Source organism: Strix aluco, chromosome 16, assembly GCF_031877795.1.
Source record: "Strix aluco isolate bStrAlu1 chromosome 16, bStrAlu1.hap1, whole genome shotgun sequence".
Taxonomy (NCBI): Eukaryota; Metazoa; Chordata; class Aves; order Strigiformes; family Strigidae; genus Strix; species Strix aluco.
The window spans coordinates 15,005,357-15,022,841 of NC_133946.1; the positions used below are offsets into that span (position 1 = coordinate 15,005,357).

At 36.1% G+C, this 17,485-nt stretch overlaps 1 protein-coding gene across 1 annotated transcript in view; it reads right to left on the bottom strand.

Annotated features, from left to right (window-relative positions):
• Positions 1-17,485, bottom strand: part of SOX6 (SRY-box transcription factor 6) — a 375,244-nt gene that overhangs the window by 317,365 nt on the left and 40,394 nt on the right. The window contains exon 2 of the mRNA XM_074842580.1: positions 5,512-5,582. The gene's annotated coding sequence lies outside the window, so the exon portion shown is untranslated. The remainder of the gene's footprint in view (positions 1-5,511; positions 5,583-17,485) is intronic.

Here is a 17,485-nt window from a genome sequence, read left to right on the forward strand (position 1 = left end):
GCTTCCACATTCTTAATTCAGCTTCCTAGCACAAGTATTTCCAACAGATTCCTCTCTCCCAAGAACTGCATGCAACTTCAAGAGCATATAGAATTGTTTGGATGAGGATTTCTATTTTATTGCTTGGTACTTTTGCAAAGAATTTTTTAGACAGCAGATGGGTCTAGTGCATTACACGGATCTCATCCAGCACACATATGGAGCAGCAGCAGAGCAAGGAGGTCCTCACTTACATCCAGAGCATGACAATCCTTTGAAAAAGCACTTCTAGCAGCAGCCTCGCTAAATGGTTCAACTTCATCAAAAAGTAAGCAAAGACCACATAGGTCCTGGCCTCTGTCTTTGTGCACTGTGTCAGAAGCTGGTTGGAGAGTGCTCTCACCCTCAGTGGTGTCCTCATTTTAGTAAATGCTAAAGAGTCTAATAGCACAAAACCATTTGGGTTTATATGAATGAAAACTGTTGTTTTGTATATTTTTCTTGTGACATACATTTCACTCCTCATAAAGAATTGAAGATTTCTGTGCTACATTAAATATCAAAATCCTAGAATAGTTGAAGCGTTGCTTATTATAAGGAAAACTGGCTAAAATGAATACAATGCATATTGCTTCCACGGTATAAGCATGCTGTATATCTATTAATTGATTTACTTACTACCAAGAAACAGTCTGTATGGTCAATAGAAAAGCAGCCAAAATAATGTCTGCTGCACTCAGAAGGTAAACGGGCTTCTGTGCCAGCATCATGCAACAGACGTTCCTTCTATTAGAACAAGAAGTCCCTAGGTGACCTCCCACACCACACAGCTTTAGAAAAATTCACACATGGCAGTCCATCAGACATCCCAGCTAGAAGCACAGGGCGGGGAGGGAGAACGTCAGATAGTAAAAAACAAACAGAACTTTTTGTAGTTTTGATTGGACTTCTGTCCTGCTCTCAGCAGATGAATGTCCCAGCCACCATTCTCTCTCCAGTCTTTTTTCCACACCTTGCTCTCTTCAAGCACAACTAAAAAGCCCTCGATGGTTGCTATTAGACCCATGCTGGTAAATGTGCTTGGGCATCTACATACCAGGTATTACTCGAGTGGAAAGAAATGAGAAATGCCCTTTCCCCCTTCCATTTTGTTTCTACTCAGCTGACTCTCTTAAGTACATCTAAAATATGTGTATTTACACAAGCTTTCTCAGACAAGAAAACTCTTCAAGGCAGGTGCCTTGCTTTTATATTTATTTATACCTCACGTTATATACTGGAACGTTGTTTCTTATTAGAAAATTTGTGTGCTACTGTAGTGCAAGCATTGCATAAAAACAGTAAGACAGTGTTCCACTAGAAGCACATTTTATATTCACCATTTATAAAATAATCCCAGCAAAATAGAGTTTTGAATTGCTGAGGGGCTACTTCATGGTGCAACCGCATCATTTTACATTGGTATGTCACAAATGTTAGCAGGAAAGTAGGCCGAAGAGGATAAAGACCTCTGATACCTCCAGCACACACATGCCAAAAAAGTACGGATGTTGCAGCAAACATAGCTTCTAGTGAGGCATCACTTAGCTTTCTTAATAGGAATTTTGAAAGAATGAACTCTTTATAGAAAGAAGTGATAAGCTGATAGATACCTCCTTGACCAAAATGCTGATGAAGAATTATATCTTACAAAGACAAAAATGGAGATCAACTTTTTAAGAATTGAGTTCAGTATATATTGCTTTTCTAGAAAGTATAGACACTGCTTTTTCCCAAACAAATTAACTGTAATTCAGTAAGACATCAGATGTTATCAATTAAACCTGTAAAGTTAAATAATGCCAAAGACTCATATGTCTTCACTTGCTCCAAATAAGCTGCGCCTTCTTTGACTTTATCATGTAAACATTGACAATTTAATAGTTTTCTCCTTTTAAATAAACTGGTACAAATACAAAGCCCAAATCTATTTGGTCAGATACTCCATGGTGCAAATGCACTTTCTAAGTTTTTAAATAAAACCATTCCAAAATAAACAAAAAAAAAAAAGTATTAAAATTGCCTTAAAAATAAAATTGAGGAAAAAATATTAAATACTGAGTTTGAAGCAAAGCATACTCCCTGACGATGTGCTGATTGGACTAAGTATTTGCAAAGATGAAGTTTACCTACTCACAATCTCTGTTTTGTGTGTTATAATGTGTGTGCATGTCTGTGTCCCCTGTGTGTTTATATTTTTGTTTTCTTTTTAAAGCAATTTGATTTTAGTCTCAAATCCAATTATATTATTTTCACCATATTTTCAATACAGGATTTGCACTGAGGAACTTTTCTCGCAAGACACTGAAGTTTCATGGGCTTTAACACCATTCATTTCAGGGGTTTTTTCCCCCCCCTCTGTTGATGTTTTGACTTTGTAGTCAAGTCACAATAAAATGTTTGCAGAGAAACTGAACTGCTAGTAAAAACATATTTCTAAATGCTGATGTACAAGAAAAATTTTCTTTAAATGCTGTGTTATCAGAGGACATTTATTTTGCCATCTGTAACTTTAAATAACTATTGCAGTTTACTACTGGACAAACCTACTTGAGAAGAACAATTAAATAAATTAAACCATGTTAAGACCACATTCTTGAAAAAAGTAACCTTTAGTTAGGACAATTACTCTGTGGGCATAACACAAAAGCACAAATGTCACATTTTCCATGAAATTTACTTTTGTATGAATCATCAATCCTGTTTTCTCCTGAACAAAACTAGCCAAATATGACAAAAAAACCCCAAAGTTGTCTGAACTGGATGATCCAAGTAATTACATGTTACAGCAGAATGTATCTATGACAAAACTTTCAAAAATTTGAGGAAAAAGTTATTATAGCCCCTGGTTGAAATAGCTTTGGTATAGAACTGTAGCAGTATTTAGCTGATCTTGCTGTATTCCCATATAAAAAATATGCACAGTTTCAAAGATCAATCTTCCTAGCACTGATGTACACTCCTTTCCTTTGGAGTATAGATCAAACAAACACACTATAAAAACATGCCCAAATATTATAGCATAACATGAAAAAGGTATACACTTCTCATTAGCATTTTTAAAATGCTGCTTAGAATTGAATCTTCTCAAAACTCCTTATATATGCAAACTTTCTGTCTTCAACACCAACCCCCCAAAGCTCCCATCTTATACAGTGTCATTTGCTTAGGGCCTATTTGTTCAGCCTCAGGTCCTGATCCTGATTTCATCAGCTTCCACGGCCACCTCATATGAATAAGTATTTGCAGAAATCAAGCCTTTAAATTGAAAGATACTTGAGATAACAACCCTTCCTATCAGTCTATAGAACACAGTGAAAATTTATGACACTGTGCATATTACTGTTACTGAATAGTAAGAGTCTGTATCTGCTGAAGTAGTGAACTACCTACAGAATATTTGCCAGTTTGGAGAGGTAAAATACCGATGATTTAAGAAGATCTAAGCCTGTATTACTATAGAATGTTTACTTCAATCCTGTTTTCTGTATGTGAGGAAACACTGGGCTAAATCAGTTAGTTGTACATCCTACGATTTATTTTCAGTTTATGTGAACTTAAGGTTTGCATATGTCCCTAGATATATAGTGCTAAATACTAAAATAAGTCCTTTAATCAGAGAACACGAACAGTCAGCCATAGTGTTAGCTTCTCCAGATATTCATGTCAACGTGATTGCAGAGAATACCTATAAAAGACTAGGCTGTGGTTCACTTTGTGCAGTCATTTTGTATAGTCGTTTACTTGGCTTCACTGATCAGGCTGTTGAATCACGTTCCAGCTCTCACAGTTACAATACTGTAAGGTGTCTCAACTGTACTAACAACTTTTTCTGCAAAAATCAGTGTACAGTTGTGTGGTAACAACAGTCCATACTTCCCATTAAAGTTTAAGTACTTACTTGATTGACCTAAATGCAAACATTGTTTTCGAAGTACTTTTTATGTCAGTTTTGTTTGCCACAGCTTTTGGTCATTGTGAACCAAGAGAAGCAGGGCTCAGATCAGGAGTCTACCATGTAATTACTAAAGCCCTTTATATGTCCATAATACTACATGAACATGAATAAAACAATACTTACAGGTTCTCACCCAATTAGGCTGGTACACACAAAGAAGTTCAACCATGAATCCACCATTGTGCTTATTCCATTGCTTTGATTGGAAAGTATACTCCATATTGAAGTATAAAGATGTACTGTTTGTATTGACTGATATATTACTATTTCCATTTACAGCTGAGAAAAATGAGGCAAAGAAAGCCTAACTGATTGCTTGAAAAAACATGCAGTGGCAAAGCCAGGAAGAGTTACAACAAATTCCTCACTCTCTATTCAGTAATCACTTGACATTGCCTTCTCAGAACTACTTTTCAATGGTAATACTTTTTTTACATTATTTTATTTGATAACAATATTTTCTTTACATACAACTGACAATGCTCATTAAAAAGATACTGCCCTGTAAATGAAGGAAACTACACATATAATAGCAAAACCATATTTGAAAATGAACATTTGTAAAGAGGAAGGGTTAGTACAAATCGAACACATTTCCATATTGAGAGGAGAACCAGCCATATTTTTCTCTGATGAACGTAGTTTTGTAAACATCTTTTTCCACAAATGATTGAATAAATATTTATTCATAAACTATATTTGTGACTTAAGAGAACAAGCTATAGATTGGTCTCATTTATACTACATCATACAAGAGGTATTGCAATAATTTATATCATGCCAAGTCTAAGTCCCATTAGATTTTCCTTATTATACTTGACTAAAGCTAAAGACTATCCAAAACAGCAATTCTGAAAGCTTTCTATTTGTCGTGTAAATAACTGTCTTCCTCACAGATTCTCTCCTCTAACTTTCTCAATCCATTTATGCATAGACCTAATCCCATTTGCTTTATTTGAACTTGGGCATACACTGAAGCATATTCTTGGGCCATGGCTTAAATGACTACAGTCTCAGTCATTTTACTGCAACCATAAAGGTCAGTTTTCTCCAGGGTATATAAAAATGCATTCCCAGTTGAGCAGATACTGGTCACCCTAGTGTTTCCTCAATAAACCCATGTAGCATTTCCTCTAAAAGCCCTGTCGGTCTTGAATCACAGCCTCAGTTCATTTCTAGAAATAATTTTCATCACAACTGCAAGATGCACTCCTATCATTACCAAGCATCACAACTGATGTGTTACTGTAAGCAACACTGTTCTCTCATTATTATTATGAAAACCAAAAGAAAGCTTGAAATAATAGGAATTTTCACTGTTAATTAAAGCATCTGTAGCCCCTCCGAATAACTGAAGAGTAAGTTGATAGCAAATAAACTACAAAAAGTTTATAAGTAATTAGGTACATTTCTTAATAAAAGAACATTCTAAAACTGTGATATCACAGTGACATTTTAAAAAGGCTTCCATTCTTCATGTTAAAAGACTATTAGAAAGATGCACATAACAGGAATATTAATCAATAAATACTTACAAATACACAAGAAAATCAGCCCCAGCTCCCAGAAATCACTGGTAAGTTGCTTTTGAATTCATGAAACTGACCTGAAAACGTAAACAGAAAAAAAGTTGAAACAAAAGCCCAGAGCTGATAAACGTTACTTTTTTATTATTATAGAATAGTTATGATTTTTAACTATGAGCTAAATAAAACAGAACACAAGACTGTTGTCACTATTTCAGCCAAGTAATTTACACAGAATTTGTTTCCAGGAAGCCAATACCAAGAGAAACAATTATTTCATTGTTCTGCATCTCACACCATAGCAACCCAGTCCATTACAGCTTCTAAGAACTGTCATAAATGCAAGCATGGTTATCTTTTAATAAGGAAAATAGCTGTGAGGGGTTTTTTTAGCTGGTTGGGGTTCTTTGCTTGGGTTTTTTGTTTTCAAATGTTACAGAACATTCATTACTTTTTTAAGGCATTTTGTTAACAGCATTTTGCAGCTTAACGGGTATAAAATAATATTGTTTGGGTGTGTTTAACTGGAACCCATCTAAGGCAAAATTCATACAGAAAGAAAGACTAAAGATTTTGTACTCCTATGGTCTAGATCCCAGTTAGAAGCTTAGCCTAAGTACAATGCGTTCACTATAAGGCATGATTAAATCCAACATTCTTTTTCCTGCATACCCCTCAGTTCTAGTTGGAAAGGTAACAGATGCAACTCAAACCCACAGAGCTCGCCTTATAAAATTCTTTAACTAGCACAATGACTCACTTTATGCCTCTAAATATCCATGGTTTCCTCTCTCCAGAACCCCCATGCATTAGAAGGTAGTTCAGTAGTTTATTTTTATTGTTTGGTCTACATACAGCACATTTTTAGTTCTTATGAAAACAAAGAAACTTTGTTGCACAGCCCTTGTTTTCTTTCCAAAATGTGAGGATGGATATGGGTAACATTAAACTGAAAATAGTAATGGAGCCTGGGCAACTAGTTTAGGTCAAAACCTTTTTGTTCTCTGGGAGCTATCTGATTAATTTGCAGTTCATAAAACAGTGGGTGTAAGCTCAGTTTAAAAACATGTAACTATATTTAAGATGAAATCATCATTTTTGTTAGCCTCCAGTAATCTTTAAGAAACACCTTCCCACAACATTTCTGTATCCTAAAGTGCACCAGCCAGTACTGCACATTGCCTAGAGACAAGGAGAGAATACCAAACTTATCTTGATGTAGAATATCCTCCTTATTTCATACACCCACCCTGAAGTGCATATTATTCATTCCAACCAAGCCCTCCCCCATCCTGAAAGTACACATTTAATTGTGTCTTCTCTCCTGCCGTACCAACAGAGAGTCAACAAATCTCATTTCCTATATCAATGCAGTGTTATTATATATTTTAAAAGCAAGTCTGAATCTCATTATCAGCTGATTTATGCCATTAGTGTGCTTTGGAGCCACCAATTAAACAAGGACAGTGGTTCATAAGGTCACAGTTAATTAATCTGAAAGAATATAAATACACTTTAATGCACACCACCTCATGTAGAGAATTTAGGAACAAAGCACCAAACCTTTATTCTGGGCAAGCAATTAGGGGGAAAGGTTAAATACACAAAATTTTAAATTTAGCTTTAGCACTCTGTTAATCTATCAGGAAAAATAGTTCCGTTTGGTAAAAAATCCTGTAGAATAATATGCATGTGAAGCCTTGATTCTTACAGCAACAGTGCAAGTGAGGGAGAAGGCAGAACGGGGCTAACCATACCCAGTGATCCTGAGCAAATGAAGGCTTGTTGCTTCAATAACACCTCAGAACTAGGAGCCGGCTGCAGGCTTATCTACTACATAGGTGGTCAGGGTGGAAAAAAACAAAACCAACATGGACTCATCTGAGCTAGACTGTTGTATTTAGTACATCATACAAAACTGACTTTTCCTTCAACCACATTCCCTTAGCAAATTTAATAAAATAGTGCATCAAGTAAGTGTTCAGTAATAGCAGTAGTCTACCAACACAACCAGAGTATAAGTAAAATGCTGAAAACAATCTAATTGACCAGAAATAGTTATTCACAGTGAAAATTCAAGTATGAGGTACCTGGGGTTTATATTGAAGAAAATTATACCTGTTTCTTACTGCCTTGACTCATTTTACCTTGCACAGTTCCTTGCTCAAAAGGTAGACAGTATAGCTAACACACAGAAATAACAGAAGTAAACTTTGTGACCTAACTAGATGAAGTAGTTGCTATTTTTTTTTCTCTTTTACACCTGTAGTCCTATATTCTATAGCCTCACATTACTTTTTTTTTTTAAGCTTTCCAGGGAATTTTTCTTAAACTAAAAAATATAACTATTTTCTTATCCATGTAGAAGACCCTCTGTCCATCAAACACTAACATCATAAAGTTTAATACACAATTTCTATCAGGTGTATCTTATAATTAAATATAAATTTATTACATAAATAAAATAGACCAAGGACTAATACTATACAGGTCAGTAGTTGTTCCATGTAGATATTTATACCTGTCTCTTTTATCAATAAAAGGCTTGTATCCTGTTTTTAAAGGTGTTTGGGAGGCCAACTCCCACTGATGTTGAGAAGAAAGACCCAACCCTTTCAGAAGTCTAGCCCTTATTCTATTAGCTTAAACCATTTACACTTTCACTTTAGATGTCTCAAGTTGAACTCCAGGTGACTACACAGGTGAATAGTTGTTGCATAAACATATACAAGAACGTTTTCTTCAAAGTATTCTGTGGATTTAATTTGTACAAGTCCCACCAGAAACTTCATTCAGATATTTTGTGGTTGAAATGCTCTCAAAACATTCTCAATATGTGCAATTTCTGCAGGTATTTAAGATGCCGTTTTGTAAAGTTGCTAGCATCCTTATCAAAGACTGGCTTTCCCAGTCCCACTATGTAAGGGGAAAAATAATGTTGTAAGAGCAATTTATGCTCTAATTTCAGGTACCTTTGCCAAAAGATGTTTCATATTTAAATTGGTGTATAACATGAACCAAACAAAAAAGGTTATCATTTCTTTTTCCTGTACTATAGCTGACTTTCTGTTCTACCACTCTGTTAAAATGCCAAAACTTTTGATGGCAGAGGAAAACTACAGTGTAAAGACTTAAATCTGTGTACTGGTGACTCCAGTGCTCTGGTACTAATCAGCATTTCAACTTTCGAGCTGAAGCATGGCTGCAAGGTTGGGGAACTGAGGCAAAAGCAGATGCCATATAGCAGATCTATATGAATTGACTGGCTATACTTCTCTGACACTTGCTGTTGAAAACACCCAGAGGTAACACACCATGGACTCCCAAGTCTTGGAAAGCAGAATAAAAAACCCAGACAATAGAAACTGACAACACCATGAAAACAAGAAACCACAAAGACAGGGATTTACAAAAGATCTAAGGATTGAGACAATCCGCTTTCAATGAAAATAGCAGAAGTTTATTATCTCCTTGTTTGCCTCAAAAGTTCCATTTTAGAAAACCATAAAAAGGTTACATTTTAAATTAAAAGGTTTGCTCAAAAGCAAACATAGCAGTTTTCATGGGTTTGACTGTTTGTTTGTTTGTTTGGGGTGTTTTTTTCAAACAGGAAAAGGTGTCCTAACATCAGGTAACATGAAATAAGACCAAGATCATTTCTGTGAACCAAAAAGTCACAGGCCCGGCTTAAGAGAGTTAATAAAGTTAAATAAAAGTGTTAATAAAGTTAACCATCTCTCATTGACTTGACTAAGAATAACGTACAGTCATCCAACAATTTCACAGAATCTTCCAAAAGAACTCATTTTTCAAAAACCTAAGCTTTTGCTTGTCTTGCAAATGGATATTGACACCAGGAGAACGCTGGACACAAAACAGATTGTGTACAGCACTAAACCACTGTGGGATGTTGTATACCCTACGTGTTATGAACCAAAGAAAATTCCATAAATAGCCAAATGTCACTTATAAAATAGTCCTCTTTTTGCCCAAATACCATCAGTGTGAATAATTTCAAGAGGTTTTACTTTTCAGAACATAAGATTTCACCACTTTCGGAAAGCAGAAAAAAAAATAACTCATTTTATAAAATCTTTAATTAAAATCTGATTCTTCTAAGATAGATCCTCTACAGGTAGTCTGTATTTTCTGTGCACAGTTATCACTGAGCATGAAGGAAGCCTGCAAGTTAAAAATGGAAGCAGTTACTTAGTAAAAAGCACAGCATCATGTTATATCATTTGAGAATGTGGCCTATCATTGTGGGGTGCTGGGACTAAAATATGTACCATTCAACAACTGCTAAAAAGCTAGTTTCAGAATTATAGCATGATGTGAAATGAGAAAAAGGAATAATACAGAAATGAAGCTATACATTTAGGGCCTGAATCACATAGCAATTTCACACCCTGCAATGTGCAAAATTTCACAACTAAAACAACATTAATGACCTGTAAGACTCTAGCCACAATCACAAAAATGAAGGAGGCAGTAGGCTGATTATGATTAAATCCTTTGAGTTGGATTTCTAAAAATCTTACTTAATTCAGGTACAGGGTACAGTTTCAAGATGATTCAATGAAGAATGTTTTACTTACACACAGAAAACTTTATTCATCATTTTGAAACAACAAAGTAAACACAGTAATTAACCACTATAGATGAGACTTTCTACAAAAAAAAGACAAGGAAATTCCTGTTATCTTCCCTTTGTGTCACTTCTCTTCAAGGGCCCAGGATTGTATTTTACTGTCTTTGCTGGCTTGTTTCTTAAACTGTTTATTCTCCTTGGTTCCATGCATTAGCATAAAACAAACAAACAAGCAAAACCCCAACCAAACCAAAACAACCACAATGTTATTTTTCTAATGCTTTTCATTTTAGAATAGTCCCTCTGCAACGATGCTCATTTGGATTTTTGTACTCTGTAGATTGCAGCCAAATGATCTATCAAAGGAGGAATCAGAGCATGCCACCTGTTAGGCAAGTGGTCATTTTAAAACACATGTTGCATCACAGTAAGGTAAGAATGACTGTGCATACAATGTAAAAATTGGTCTCCAAAGCTCTGTACTCGGTTGCTGCCTTTGCTATAGATTTTCTGCTCAACCTTCAGCAAAAGTTTCTCTGCACTTCTTAGTTCCTTAATCACAAAAAGGAGCTACTATTTCTTTCTTCTGTAACAGTGATGCTTTACAATTCTACATACCAGAAGCTGTGATGTCGTTATTACAGAAACAAGGCTCAAAAAAATACCTAAAATAGGATACATCTCCACAGAGTTTTGCAGGGAGATGTGAGCTCACTCTGCCCACACTTGGAGATGACTGGCCACAAACCCACTCTAATCCCGTTTAGCTATGGTTAGCACTTACGTAAACTACATGACTTCCAGTTTAAAGCAACCTCACATCTGCCTACAAAAAGCATGTCGACATATGCGTACAATAGATGGTGTTTCTGTAAACTACTTCTTTAAAAAAAAGGAACCCCATAAGCATCACCACTTTTGCCAAACCCCACAGCGGGGTTCACAAGACAGTTGTTCCCTGTCTTTCCCAGAAGGGTATCACTCCATAGTGGCACATCATCTGGCAGCATTACATTATATAACTGACGGTAAGAGCTCCTTATGATCTCTTCTGTAAAGGCGCATGCATTCACAAAATTGCGTTATGTCTTCAACAGGCAGCTCGTGAAGGTTTCTCTGCTGTGTGCCTGCATATCTATAAAGCATCCAATCACTACAGGACCTGAGCACAGAATACAAAATTAAGGTCTTTTGGCTGTATCACTTCATAGCATAGCATCAGGTTAAGACTAAAAAGGATTTTGATGAAAAAAGTACGGCACATGTCCAACAACTAATTTAAATGTATTATTACACCTGCCACTAAAATTACACTTGAAAACACCAAAAACGCCTAATTCACTGTGCAGATGAAAGAAATACCTAAATATGTATTTATTCTTTCATATAAAAGGAAGAGGGTTAGCATTCCAGATCTGATAAGCTCTGTACTCATACCTTCAAGCAGATAAGAACCACAAGACATACACCACACTGCTTGGAAGGCTGAAGGGAGAGGAGGAACTCCAATTGTAACTCATGGGTTAGAGATAGCAAAAGCCTCCTCAGTGGCCCAGGGTAGGCTGGTAAGTGCTGCTGGTTCCCTGCTCTCACATCAAGGGACTCAGATTTCCCAGCAGTTCCTGCTCCAGCCCACTGCCACTCACATGATGTAGCTATGACATAAAAAACACTTCTGAACTTCTTGTGGGCTACATGCCATTTTAATAGCCACAGGCTGGGTCATTCCTAATCAATATGATTGAATTAAAGAAAACAGAGAAAGCTTTCAAACCGTGTATGTTGCTGCAGCGTTTATGTGTACGGATCCATACGCTGAAGGGGCTACAACGCAAATTAAGCCCAGAATGAAAAGTTACAGCATTACAAGCCCAAGGAAGTATGACTGCTATGACTGGTGTTCCAAATACCAGAAAAACTTCCAATATGTGGTACTGTTAGAGGGATATATCAAATACAGAGAGAGTTTTGCAGCAAATACAAACAGCACTTGGAAAGTTACTTTCTACACCTAGAGAAGCAGCAGCATGCAGAGGACATGGCTTGGAAACGGCATCCAGGGTCACTCTTCAGAGACTCACATTTGTCAAACAACCACAGAAATCAAACGCACAAAGACCAATATGGCAGCTCTGGCACTGACCCGGGTTATAATATTTGGCAATTTTTTTCTCTTCTCTCTCTCTGTGCCTCAACTGTGCTTTCTCCGTTTGGAATGATAGCTTTTTAATATCTTCCTATGTGTGTACAGTGACTTGCAACCGTAACAGGGTCTCAGGGCACTACTGTAATACAATCTCACAAGGGTTCTCTGGGTACAACTTTAACACAACATAATAACAATGTTTTTGTTTATTATAGAATATTATCATTATGTAATAATTTTATTATGCAAGAAGAACAACACACATACCAGGAGGTGTTAGCCTAACACAGTGATATACTTTTTCTTGACAAATTGTATTAAAATTAACAATACTGTTAGTAAGATTTGGCTCTCTATCTTTTGAATACGTAACATGTGTCAGGTGTTCCCTGCTCTTTCATATTCAGACCAATGTTTAAAGTAATTTTACTGAAGAATTGGCTTACCTTAAAAGAGGGTATGTTCTCTCAGTTCAGTCATATGACTGGAAAGGACAGTATAAAAAGTGTAAAATGTTATTCAAACTGTAATTTAGCACGCAGTTAAGACTCTTTAATGAGCTTCATGAGCTCTGGATTGGACTAAACTGAAATTCAATTACACAACAGAATGGAATCACATTGATCTGTGATTCATATCAACTATCTATATTTACAGGTACATATTCATTTTATCCCCAATTTTTTTTTATATATTATCTATATGGTTTTTTATATTTTATCTAAAATTGCTGACCTCCTCTCAGCAAATAAATGCTCTTTTTGGAAAGAAAAATAAAAACAAAATGTGTGACTGTATTTTCCTCACTAGACAAAGCATCAAGAATTACGTAGATCTGGGAACAGCTGAATGACATGGGAGGCTTTGAGTCATTGTACATCACCGCTCAAAGTCTGAAGCTGTTGCACGCAGACCACGGAAAGGGTTTAGGACACATCTTCATCAGGTTCTTTCACTGGACTTTGACTTGAACACCTACTAAACTGTACCTGTGCTACATTTACCAGATGCAAACTCTTTGGTACAGTTTTTGATAGTGTAACACCTACGTATGCATCGGCAAGACCTGGAGTAGTAACAAGAAACCTCTTAAACAGGAAACTAAAGCCCTCAAGCAAAGAGATATATATGGGGGAGGGGGGAGAAGTGTTAATTGTGAAAGCCCAGTTTTACCATTATTTCCAAGAGCTACAAATGGTAAGAGAGCTGAAACATCTAGCTCATATTTTAGAGCTATCAACAACAATACTAGTGCATGGGATCACATTACCATATTTAAAATTCCAGCATAAATATACCATATAGCACTTGGATTTGAAAGTTCCCTGAGAATTGGAAATTCAACCTGTCAGAACTGCAGTGCACTCACACAACAAAAAAATAGAGATTGGTAGTTTTGATTAAAAAAAAAAAAAAAAGAAGAAAAATGAAACATTGTACCTTTACCTTCAGAATTTAATGTAAGCAGGTTGTGAGCCAAATGGCCAGGAGCTAAGTCAGCTGTATACAAACTCACATTTTTTCTGACAAATCTATTTTGTAATATTACAGTATAAGTGTGCCATTTCTTCCCATTGAAATTAGTGTTAATCCAGACGAAATATTGGGGTTCTGTTTTGGAGAGTACCATATTACTGAAGCTCAGATTTGCAAAGCTAGTTAAGTAGGACATAAAGATCAATTAGAAGGCCTTAAGAATGTCTGCCTTCAGGTCTACTTCTCTGGATTCCCTGAGGGACAAAACCTCCTTACTACATATCTTGTTGTGGGTTTTTTTTTTTCCCCCTGAATCCCTGAAACATAATAATTATAGCTGAAGTCTTTCTTAAAAAAAAAAAAAAAAGACCTCATATACTAACTTCACCTCTCAGCTCTGATTTTTGAAATTCATTTCTCCTGACACTATAGCCAGAGAAAAGGAGGTCCAGGTGCTCTCATTTTAATTTCACTTTACAAGAATCATAAGTAAATAAAACTTCTTTCTTCAAGGAAAAGTTCACAGTCAGTTAGAATCCCATCTTATATATGTATCCTCTGTCAGAAAATGGTTCCCCAAGTATGTGACACAGTTCTACCAGCAGGGTATAGCTTTGTATTCTGCCCAAAGGACCATTCTATTTGTGATTATCTACAATCAACAGTCCTGAAGATAATTAACTCTCACCTGATGGACAAATAAATCACATGAAGAAATATGAACTACATTACCTTGCCCAGACCTCAAAATAAAAACCTCTCAGCCTCCTTTCAGTCTCCCCTAAAGCACGACTACTTCATTATTTAAAAAAGCAAGCAAAGAATTATGTTTAACTAAGGAAAGAATACACCTTGAAACAGAAATTTACCTTCAGTGGTAAAGCTATCAGTCTGATAAGAATTCAGGCTTTGGAGACTTAACCAGGTGAAGCCCTAATTTCTTCTGATTGTCACCTACAACATCTCTGTCAAAATCTTGTTTGTGATTTTGAACAATACTTGTTCTTGTTGCCTATCATCTAAAGATTTTGATTTCCTATTTTTTCTGCAACGTTGACCTCTGCAAGATATTTTGAAACCAGAACTGAAATATGTTCACCATAGACAGAAATCCTTGCAGACAATACTGCCCATCAAATAAATGATACAATGACCCCTAACTCCAATTTACGTTAAGCCCAGTCATGGGTACTAACAGTCAAGCAGGCTACAATACTAAAGCACTACTTCCTATCAGTCCATAAAGATGTCTTATGTTCATAGCCTGGTTTTTGTACTGTGTATAGAGATCACATACTAGTAAACTGTTGATCCCGGAGTCAGAGGTGCCCTGCACTTTAGGACGGACTGTCCTAACCTACAAATTTAAAGGCAAGTTTGGGGGAAGGGTTCTGTTTTTCACATGCTGAAAATGATTCCCTGCCTCTTTAGGCAGTCATATAAAACCCTACCTCCAGGCATTTACTAGCATTGCTCAACATCTAGGAGCCTCAGGCTATCTGCACCTGCCCTCAGCATGATACTGTCAAGCAGCAATGGAAAGCTGACAGCTAGAGGGGTGGCTACTAGGTGCTTTGCATATGATATTTCAAAAATATAAATGGAATGCTGATCTTAAAAAATAAAAAATAAAAATAAAAAATCACACAATCAAGAAGTTGGCATTAATCTGGATAGCAAACCTGAAAGTTTCACCAAATTAACTCATCAGCCTGACATGTCTCATTACAAGATCTTATCCCTGGTTTAACTAAACAAAAGAAAATTAAGGAGAAAAGAAAAATATACAGGGAATAACTTATCTTTCTTTAAAAAGAAAGTTCTTTAGGAAGTGCTTCAAATATGTTTCTCTCTTGTGCTAAATGAAGCAGCTATTGCTGTGGAATTTTAGGGTGGTGTTTTCTCCATTTGCTTTTTAACGAACACCAGAGTGAACATAACAGCACCATCCATCAGAAATCATTAGAGCACAAGTTATAACTACTCCCTGGCAACTATAAAGTATGTAGGTTGAGGGTTTTTTTCTTTTTTTTTTTTTTTTTTGGTAAAATTTTCTAATTCCTCTATTTTACTTTAACTAGACATACTTTACTTCTTTGAGCTAGAAATTTCTCTTTTCCCAGGTGACCCTCCCCTCTTTTTCTGGCATACGCACACTTTGGAACACAGTGCAAAGTTAATTATTTATTTATAAGTAAACTTATAAGAAAAGTTTCTGGGAAATCAAGGAAAAAGAAAATGTTTAAAATCTTAGCCAATGCCACCTTCAAGAACCAAAATCATATTCACAGAAGATCTTTCCTACATGACAAAGTTTTTAATCCTTATTGTTCTCTTTCCTCATTTAAGAAACTGTAAAATGTTAGTTAGAGTTCAAATGATCATGTTTATAGTTTCAGTTATTTTATTGATAACTACTCTTTGCTTGCAAATAACTTAATCCACTTTCTTTCCAACTAGAGACATTAGGGAGGTACTGCAGGTCACAGCTATGTTCAAGATCCCATTGTTCTCAGTGCTGTGTAAATTGCCATAAAGGGTCTTAAAAGTGTACAGTTCTAAGAGGACATGCATTTTTTAAATATCAGCAGACACACTATTCAGTGTGAATAAATATGGTCCCTCAAAGAAAAATACCAAACCCTAGGGACTCCCCTGAACTCACAGGAAGGCATGGCTATTTTTGGAACGCAGGATTAAAACCTGGCTGTACTTGATTCATCACAGAACAACAATGATTTTAATGGATCGAGGATTCTGCTCTTTATTCTGTCACCCCAATGAGGTAACGAATCTCTTAGAAATTTTCAGAACTTGGCTGAACTATCAATACCTGATAATTCACTGCAACGTCAGACACTACTATTATTAATCATCACAAACATATATTGTGCACCTAGATAATGTTTCCAGATGAAATTTTAAAGTACCTTACAAGACAATAAATATTTAAAAATACTAAAGTTGGATTATATTTTCCTCTGTCCTGAGTGCCAACACCAAGTTTGTGGAACTTTCAAACCCTAATGTGAGGATCTAGGAGGGAGATCAAGCAACACACATTTCTGATACTGACACCCTGTACTGGGGTCATTTGTGTAATTAAGCAACACCTTAATAGCAAGTCACCTCCTTGAAAAATCAGGGAATAAGATTCTAGTCAATAAGATCAGAGACAGCAGAATCCTAGTCTCAGCCACGCAGAGCTCTGCAAAAATCAGTAAAAATACTAAAACATTTTAAAAGTTATAAGTATAAAAAATACATTACTCTTAGAAGTCAGATGAATCCTCTCTGTAAGCATGCTGACTCCGATTTTAAGATGAACTAATCACAAGTTGCTTAAGTGCATGTACAAAAATTAAGAGATAATTATATAAAAAAATTTACAGGGTGGCTCAATGCCAACAAGGGAGTCTCCCATCAATCATATATGATACTCTTCTTGATACCTCTCCCTACCTGGAGAAGCAGCTGTGCTCTACAGCAAGTCCCAACAATCTTTAAAATCTGGCTCCTGCAGACACAGTAAGAGGGTCTGAAAACATAACCAATTAGGTCCTTCTGGTTTTGTTCACTGTTATGTGGCAACATAAGAAGCAGGATTCTCGCATTTTATAAAACTCAAATTTCACAGCATTTCACAGCTGCACCAGTCCAATCCTACAGAAGTCAAAGAACTTGCACGATACAAGTGATAGCTATACTTGGCCTCATTATCTCAGCTATGCCTCATCCAAGATGTATTTCAACAAGCTGACCCTATAATC